Here is a 9,821-nt window from a genome sequence, read left to right on the forward strand (position 1 = left end):
TTTATTTTGTGCATCCCTTTGTGGCACTGAAGCTATTCTGATTTTCCTTGTTTTATTTATGCATCTGTAGAATAATTTACTGTTTCTTTTGATATTCCTTGATAATTTAATTTCGTAGTTCCTCTTTGCTTCCCCAATTGTTCTTGTGAAATCTTCCTGACCGTTTCCTATTCTCTGTTGTCATCCTCTTATTTAATATTTATGAATGAGAAATTCCACCAGCTTGTTGTGTCTGTTCAGGGGCTGTTGTTTGGGAAATATTTATTGTCTGTGATTAAAGTACCAGAAACTCAAAACCCAAACTCCACAGAAACACTCCATTTCTCCCTCTGAGTGAACTAAGGCGCTATAATGGTGAGTATAGCTGCCTTCCAAACAGTTAATTCCAACAGGTTTGAATCCCAGTTCGCTTAATTCAGAAACACCAAGACTGGAACCGAATTTGATGATGTTCAGAGGGATCGTGCTTCCAAAACATAAACGGGTGTAATTTATATTAAAAAATACTTTTAAAGCTCATTTATTTCCCCCATAATGTTGAATTTAACTCTGTCCCTTTGTATTATTATTTCCCCTGATCTGTACTGTGGATATTGGACACAATTGTCCGGATTCAGTGAAATTAATTGATTTTCTGAAGTTTTTCCCTCTGCTGATTCCCGTTCCTTATTTAAATTATGTCGGATTAATCTTTCTGATCTGTAGAAGGGTCATAGTCCTGACCCGTTAACCCGAGCTTCTCTTCTCCACAGATGCTGCCGGACCTGCTGAGTCTTTCCAGCATTTTTGGTATTTTTTTCTCTCTATTTTATCCCTTTCACCTTTGACGGTCGCCATTAAAACTTCCAGCTTTGTGCTCAGTTTTTATTTCTGTTTCAGTTCGGTTTATTTGTATTAATCTAAATCGTGTCCTGAGAAATCAGACAGAAATATTGCGGAATGTCGAGTGAAATATAATGGGGCAAATTCACAACTATCGAATGAGTGAAACAAAAACTTTATTCTGAATCAATTGTCTTAATATTTCACTGTCAAAATATGAAAAAATACGAGAGTAGAAGTTACAGAGAGAAACTATTTCCTCACATTGCACTTTGTCCTGAATCTGTCACAACGACAGACAATGTGAATTTGTTCCACTCTGTTACAGTTCTCACTTCCGGCCAGTAGATGTCAGACTGTATATTTATTATTTATCTGTCAGTCTCCAGTACTGTCTCTGAGTTTGAGATTAATTCTCTCTCTTCAGTCTCTGGTACTGTGTGTGAGTGTGAAATTCATAATATATCTGTCAGTCTCCAGTACTGTATGTGAGTGTGGGATTTACTCTGTATCTGTCAGTCTCCGGTACTGTGTGTGATTGTGGGAATAATTCTGAATTTGTCAGTCTCTGGTACTCTGTGTGAATTTAGGATTAACTCTGTATCTGTCAGACTCAGGTACTGTGTGTGAGTGTGAGATTCATAATATATCTGTCAGTCACCAGTACTGTATGTGAGTGTGGGATTTACTCTGTATCTGTCAGTCTCCGGTACTGTATGTGAGTGTGGGATTTACTCTGTATCTGTCAGTCTCTGGTACTGTGTGTGATTGTGGGAATAATTCTGAATTTGTCAGTCTCTGGTACTCTGTGTGAATTTAGGATTAACTCTGTATCTGTCAGACTCAGGTACTGTGTGTGAGTGTGAGATTCATAATATATCTGTCAGTCTCCGGTACTTTATGTGAGTGTGGGATTTACTCTGTATCTGTCAGTCTCTGGTACTGTGTGTGAGTGAGGGATTAATTCTGAATTTGTCAGTCTTTGGTACTGTGTGTGAATGTAGGATTTACTCTGTATCTGTCAGTCTCAGGTGCTGTGTGTGAGTGTGGGATTCATTCTGAATCTGTCAGACTCTGGTGCTGCCTGTGAGTGTGGGATTCATTCTGCGACAGTCAGTCTCTGGTATTATATCTCAGCATAGGATTCATTCTGTAACTCAATCTCTGGGACAAAGTGCAAGTCTGGATTCGTTCTGTATTTTTATTTCAGTTTGCAGTATGTTGCATGAAACTGTGTCTTTAATGCATGGTCCTTTGTCTAGCGTTAATTTGTAATTATGGATACACTTTTGGATTTTGTTTTAATCAAACAATGTTTGTGAGTTTTGATGTAGGATTATATCTTAATTTCTGTGAATACTATTTTAAATGATAATGTACATTTCAATACCTTACTGTGAAATTATTGGACGGGTATTTATTGTGTAGCTCAGTCTGGGCTAGTGGAATTGATACTTTATCTTTCAAGCTGACACTGTGTGATTTTTGGACTGGTATTTAATGTGTAGTTCAGTCTGCATTAATGGGATTGATACTGTATCTTTCAGTCTGACACTGTGTGCTGTATTTGGACTTGTGTGTAAGGAATAACTCAGTCTGCAATAATGGTATTGATGCCGTACCTTTCAGCATGAGTTGATCTGATTATTGGACTGGTTTGCAATGTGTAGCTTAGTCAACATGAATAGGATTGATACTGTATCTTTCATTACGATAATGTATTCGAATGTTGGACCATATATAATATGAAGCTCAATCTGCACTAATGGAATTGATACTGTATCTTTCAATCTGACACTGAGATTTTTGGGCTGGTGTCTGTTGTGTAGCTCAGTCTGCACAAATGGAATTCAAACTGCATCTTTCAGCATGACCCTGAATGTGATTTCTGGACTGGTATCTAATGTGCAGCTCAGTCTGCACTAATGGGATTGATACTGTATCTTTCAGTCAGTTACTGTGTGAGATTTGTATACTGGTATGTAACGTGTGGGTCAGTCTGTACTAATCAAATCGAAACAGTATCTTTCAATCTGACACAGAGATTTTTAGACTGGTATGTGATGTGTAGCTCAGTCTGCATTAATGGAATTGATACTGTATCTTTCAATCTGATACTGTATGAGAATTTTGGACTTGTATCTAATGTGCAACACAGTCTCCGGTAAAGGAATTGAAACTGTACATTTCATTCAGACACTATGAGATTTTTGGACATATATGTGATTCAAATATGGGCAACATCTGAACTGATATCTAATTTATATCTTAGTGTCCAATATTGTCATGAATACTGCATCTTTAAGCTCATAATGTGTGAGTTGTGGGCTGGTATTTAATTTGAATCTCGGAGTACACTATTGGAATTCATTCTGTATCTATCGATCAGTACCATGTGTCAGTTCTATCTGGTATTTAATTTGTAGCTAAGGCTGAACTAATGTGAGATTAACACAGTGCCTTTCAATCTGATACTGGGTGTGATTTTGGACTGGGAATTATTTATCTACCGGTCATCGGTACTGAGTTGTTGTGAAATGGAAATTCCGTCTGTCTCTCCTGCTCTGTTTGACTGTTGGATTGGGATCAGTGTAGGATTAAATATTTCTGCTTGTCTGAGACTGTGGGACTGATGACCTGTCTGTGTCTCTGTGCTCTGTGAGTGATAATGTACATACTGTGTGTGAGAAGGAGCTGGCTGCACTGTTCCTTGTGCCTCGAGTGGAGGAAACATCACACTGATTCTGGGTCCTTCAAGGATTTGCCTCTGGAAGAAAAAGTATCTCTTGTAATTCAAGAACAGGTGAGGTAGAAAATACAAAAGTGATCAATTGAATCTCTCTGTTAATAATCATTGTAATATCCACAAATGAAAACCAGCGATACAAACAGTGTCAGTGTCTGACTCCACTGCAGTACTGCAGCACTCAGCTTCTGCACACCAGGTGTGTTGGGCTGTTTTACAACAATTTAGTGACATCCAAACACGGCCCACCCCCTGCACTGATCCATCAATGGGACGACCCGATGGGGCGGGGAGCTTTGCACATATCAGATTTCTAATCCCCTCTCCCTTGGGATGAACCATTCAACCGAAACAAAACAGCCACTGTTTAAAATGTGTCCTTCAATCTTCTCACATGATGCCTGCAATAGATGCTCTTTGTATAACACCCCACATCCTTACTGTCCGGCTCTGTTTACTGTTCAATAACAAACAAGAAATGTTAATGGGCGGGTTTAAAAAAAAATCAGATTTAATACCTGCCACAAATCACAAACACGCTCACACTGCACATTGTCCGGTTTCAGCAATTTGTTCCGAACTGTTGCAGTTCTGCTTCCGGCCAGTAGATGTCCCCAAACCCCGGGTCATTGAAGTTTACAGATGAGAGAGGGACAGAAGATAAACTCATTCTTCACATTATATTGCACGGGTGGGATTTAGAAAAACTGGGAATGGAGACGAGCTGTAAGTACATTTTGTTGGACCAAACACTACTTGTAATGCTGTGTTAAATTCTGTAATTGATTGAGGGGATACTGTCTATACTGAGGAAGACTGGGACAAAATCAGCTTGCAGAACGGCCGTGTCAATGGCCATTGAATTTCAATATAGAAAGGTGTGAGGTGGGGCATTTCGCTGGGGGGAATAAGGAGGCCACATACTGCTTGGAAAATAAGAGTCTAAATGGGGTAGAGGAGCAATGTAAATCATCCTGAGAAATCAGAGACAAACACTGTGCAATATACAGTGAAATATAATGGGGCAAATTCACAACTATCGAATGAGTGAAACAAAAACTTTATTATGAATCAATTGTCTTCATTTTTCACCGTCAAAAAGTGCAAAAATACGAGAGTAAAAGTTACAGACAGAAACTTTCCTCACATTGCACATTGTCCTGTTTCTGCAACCATGACAGATCATGTGAATTTGTTCCCTCATTACAGTTCTCGCTTACCGCCAGTAGAGGTCAGTCTCTGGTACTGTATATGAGACTGGGATTTATTCTGTATCTGTCAGTCTCTGTTACTGAGTGTGAGCATGGGGTATATTCTGCATCTGTCAGTCTCCAGGTACTATATATAATTGATGCATTCATTCTGTATCTGTCAGTCTCTGGTACTGTCTGTTGTGGGATACATTCTGTATCTGCCATTCTCTGCTACTTTATCTCAGTTTGGGATTCATTCTGTAATTCAGTCTCTGAGACAATGTGCAAGTCTGGATTCATTCTGTATTCTTATTTCAATTTGCAGTATCGTATTTGATACTGTATCTTTAACACTTTAAATTATATACAGTTCTTCATCGAGCATTTAGTTTGTTAATGTGGATACATTTTCGATTTTCTTTAATCAAACGACGTGTGTGAGTTTTGGAGTAGTATTACATCTTAATCTCTGAACTCGATTGTGAATGATAATGTACCTTTCAATCTGTTCACAGTGAAATTACTGGACTGGTATGTAATGTGTATTTCATTCTGCAATAATTCTGTATCTGAGTCTAACACTGGAGGTGATTTTTGGACTGGTATGTAATATGTAGCTCATCCTGCACTAAAGGAATTGATACTGTATCTATCAGTCTGATACTGTATGAAATTTTTGGACTGATGAGTAACATACAGATCAGTCTGTGTTACTGGAATTGATATTGTATCTTTGAGTCTGATACGGGATGAGATTCTTGGACTGCTGTATAATGTGTGGCTCAGTCTGCACTAATTGAATCGATTCTGTATCTTTCAGTCTAAAATTGTGAGATTGTTGGACTGATATATAATGTTGAGCTCAGGCGGTGCTAATAGAATTTAAATTATATCTTCCAGTCTGGTCATTTGTGAATTTTGGGCTCGTATGTAATGTATAGCTCAGTCTGTACCAATGGTATTGATAATGTTTATTTCAGTATCACACGAGTATTTACCAATATATCTAATATGTAGCTTAGTCTGCACCAATAGAATTGATACTGTATCTTTAAATCTACCACTATGAGATCTTTGGACTGGTCTGTAAAGTGTAACTCAGTCTGCAGTAATGTGACTGTGACATTCATACTGTATCTGTAGTCTCCAGTACAGTCTGTGAGTGTGGGATTCATTCTGTATCTGTCAGTCTCTGGTACTGTGTGTGTGTGGGATTCATTCAGTATCTGTCAGTCTCTGGTACTGTGTGTGAGTGTGGGATTCATTCTGTGTCTGTCAGTCTCTGGTACTGTGTGTGAGTGTGGGATTCATTCTGTATCTGTCAGTCTCTGCTCCTGTGTTTGAGTGTGGGATTCATTCCGTATCTGTCAGTCTCAGGTATTGTGAGTGAGTGTGGGATTCATTCTGTATCTGTCAGTCTCTGCTCCTGTGTGTGAGTGTGGGATTCATTATCTGTCAGTCTCTGGTACCGTGTGTGTGTGGGATTCATTCTGGATCTGCCATTCTCTGCTACATTATCTGAGCGTGGGATTAATTCTGTAATTCAGTCTCTGAGACTATGTGCAAGTCTGAATTCATTCTGTATTCTTATTTCAGTTTACAGTATCGAATTTGAAACTGTATCTTTAATACTTTAATTTATATACAGTTCTTCATCTCGTGTTTAATTTGTAAATATAGATACACTTTTCGATTTTCTTTAATCAAACATGTGTGAGTTTTGGAGTAGTATTACATTTTTATCATTCACAATAGAGTTAAGAGATTATGTACCTTTCAATCTGTTCACAGTGAAATTATTGGATTGGGATGTAATGTTTAGCTCAGTCTGCAATAATGGGATTAATTCTGTATCTCAATCTGTTATTGTATGAGATTTATGCACTGGTATGTAATATGTAGCTCAGCCTGCACTAAAGGAATTAATACTGTATCTATCAGTCTGACACTGTATGAGATTTTTGGACTGGAATGAGATGTGTAGCTCAGTCTTCAATAATGGAAGTGATACTGAATCTTTCGATCTGATATTCTCTGTGATTTTTGGACTGGTGAGTAACATGGAGCTCAGTACGTGCTATGGAATTGATATTGTATCTTTGAGTCTGATAGGGTATGAGATGCTTGGACTGCTATATTATGTGTGGCTCAGTCTGCACTGATGGAATTGATAATGTATCTTTCAGTCTAATATTGTATGGGATTTTCAGTCTGGTATGTAATGTACAGGTCAGGCAGTGCTAATAGAATTGATACGGTATCTTCCAGTCTGATCATTTATGAGGTTTTTGGACTCGTATGTAATGTGTAGCTCAATCTGAACCAATGGTATTGATACTGTTTATTTCAGTATAATACTCTATGAGTATTTACTAATATATCTAATATGTAGCTCAGTCTGCACTAATGGAATTTATACTATATCTTTCAATCTGACACGATGATATCTTTGAACTGGTATGTAAAATGTAACTCAGTCTGCAGTAGTGTGATTGTGAGATTCATTCTGTGACTGTCAGTTCCTGATTCTCTTTGTGACTGTGGGATTCATTCTGTATCTGTCAGCATCTGGTACTGATTGTGAGTGAGGGATTCATTCTGTATTGGTCAGTCTCTGGTACTGTATGTGAGTGTTGGATTCTTTCTGCATCTGTCAGTCTCTGGTGCTTTATGAGAGTATGGGATGAACTCATATCTGTCAGTCCTTGGTATTGTATGTGAGTGTGGGATGAACTCAGTATCTGTCAGTCCTTGGTACTGTCAGCCCGTTTGGGATTCATTCTGTTTCTGTCATCTCTGGTTCCATACTTGAGTGTGGGATTCACTCTGTGTCTGGGAACCTCTAGTACTGTATGTGTGCTTGGGATTCCTTCTGCATCTGTCAGTCTCTGGTACGGTATGTGAGATTCATTCTGTGTTTGTGTGTCTCTGTACTGTATCTGAGTGTGAGATTCATTCTGTATCTGTCCATAATTATTCTCTCAGATTACATTATGGTATTCAATACTGTAGCTTTAATATCTTAATGTTAAAGTAGTTTTTCTCATTATTTAATTGGTAAATATGGATACACTTTAGGATTTGATGCTGGAGGTTTTAATCAGATAATTTGTATGATTTTGGACTACTATTAAATCTGTATCTCTGTCAGTATTGTTGTGAATGATAATATATCTTTCAACCTGATATGGTGACATTTTTGAATTGGTATATAATGTGTAGATCAGTCTGCACTGAAGGAATTGATACTGCATCTATAAGTTTTATTATAAGATTTTTGGACTCGTGTGTAATGTGCGCTCACAGAATTGACACTTTATCTTTAAATCTCATACTATGAGTTTATTATAAACTGGTATCTAATGTGTTTCTCAGGTTACACTGTCACAGCATTTCTCAATCTGATACTGCACATGAGTTTTGGACTTGCAATTTGTATTCGAATGGTACACAATTCGAATGGATACTTCATGTATTAAACTCACGTGTGTGTGAGAGAGTTTTGGGCTAGCATACAATCGGAATCTTGGGGTAACTGAGATTTAACGCATGGCTAAAGTTGTCCTTTGTTGAAATTGACAATCTGAAAGCATGATTTTGGACTGGGATTTTTGTATCTCTCTGTCAGCGGGACTGAGTGAGGGGGAAATGGAACAGTGTCTGCCTCACCTGCACTGTTTGACTGTTGGATTGAAAATGTGTCTCTGGAACTTGGGATCAGTGTGGGACTGAATACTTCTGCTGTCTGAGACTGTGGAACTGATGACCTGTCTGTGTCTCTGTGCTCTGTGAGTGATAATGTACTTACTGTGTGTGAGAAGGAGCTGGCTGCACTGTTCCTTTGCCTCGGATGGAGGAAACTTCACATTCATTCTGGATCCTTCAAGGGTTTGACTGTAAAAAGAAACATATATCTTGTAACTCAAGAACAGGTGAGGTAGAAAATACAGAAGTGATCAGTTTAATGTCTCTGTTAATAATTATTTTGAATATCCACAAATGAAAACCAGTGATACAAACGGTGTCAGTGTTTGACTCCACTGCAGTACTGCAGCACTCAGCTTCTGCACACCCGGTGTGTTGGGCGATTTTAAAACAATTTCGTGACATCGAGACAAAACTCAACTCCTGCACTGATCCATGAATGGGACTACCCGATGGGGCAGGGACCTTTGTACAGGTCAGGTTTCTAATCCCCTCTCCCATGGGACTAACCGTTCAACTGAAAGCAAACAGCCGCTGTTTAAAATGTGTCCTTCACACTTCTCACCTGATGCCTGCAATAGACGCTCTTTGTATAACTCCCCACATCCTTACTGTCCGGCTCTGTTTCCAATCTTCACTGTCCAATAACAATAAACAGGGTGAGACTGGAACGAAACCAGGAACATTCACTACTGGTTTGGGGAGAGAAATCAGCAATGATTTTAAATAGCAGGTTCTTCCCATTCTGTCTCCCTTACCCTGGACACACCCTGTGCACACACAGCCCGAGAATGACCTCTCCCTTCCCCCGCTCACTCCATGTTCCGGGACCAGTTCCTGATCCACTCCGCCTCTTACAAACAGCCCCCGGACTCCCCCTGCCCTTCCCCCGGACTCAATGCCGATCTCTGAGCCCATCTGCGGACACGGTCCCGAAGCGATGAGCTGCTGTAACGAGGCTGCTCTTTGCTCCCTTCCCCCGGGGGCCGTGATCTCTCCATTCCCGGCTGTTTTAAACCATCTTCTTCCGCTCACTGAGGGAATGGCGCCCACAGGCCGAGCTGGGGGAGGGCAGCGCGCATGCGCTCTTCTGCTCACCAACGACCAGCGCTGGGGGCGGGGCTGAGTCACGCATGCGCAGATATCTGGTTTAATTCCCAATACAAAAATCGATGGAAACTTTCCCCAATTGGAATTTTTCCGAGTCTGAGCAAAGGAAGTGGGTCTGGGGGAAAGGTCAGAGGGAATGGGGTCCACAGGCAGTGCAGGAACAGGCACCAGAATGGGAAACAGATGGGATTCCACCAGTGCCTAACGCTGGAAATCAGACTGACTTTACAATCTCTAACTATTAA

The 9,821-nt window shown here is 39.7% G+C and overlaps 1 long non-coding RNA gene across 1 annotated transcript; it reads right to left on the reverse strand.

Annotated features, from left to right (window-relative positions):
* Positions 1 to 1,006: 1,006 nt before the first annotated feature.
* LOC137318442 (uncharacterized) lies at positions 1,007 to 9,531 on the reverse strand. Its single transcript, XR_010961907.1, has 3 exons — positions 9,032 to 9,531; positions 8,570 to 8,655; positions 1,007 to 3,589 (listed from the first exon to the last, which is right to left on the reverse strand). It is a non-coding gene; the product is annotated as an uncharacterized lncRNA (long non-coding RNA).
* Between the last annotated feature and the right edge of the window lie 290 nt (positions 9,532 to 9,821).

This window comes from Heptranchias perlo, unplaced genomic scaffold (genome assembly GCF_035084215.1).
Source record: "Heptranchias perlo isolate sHepPer1 unplaced genomic scaffold, sHepPer1.hap1 HAP1_SCAFFOLD_70, whole genome shotgun sequence".
NCBI classification, from domain to species: Eukaryota; Metazoa; Chordata; class Chondrichthyes; order Hexanchiformes; family Hexanchidae; genus Heptranchias; species Heptranchias perlo.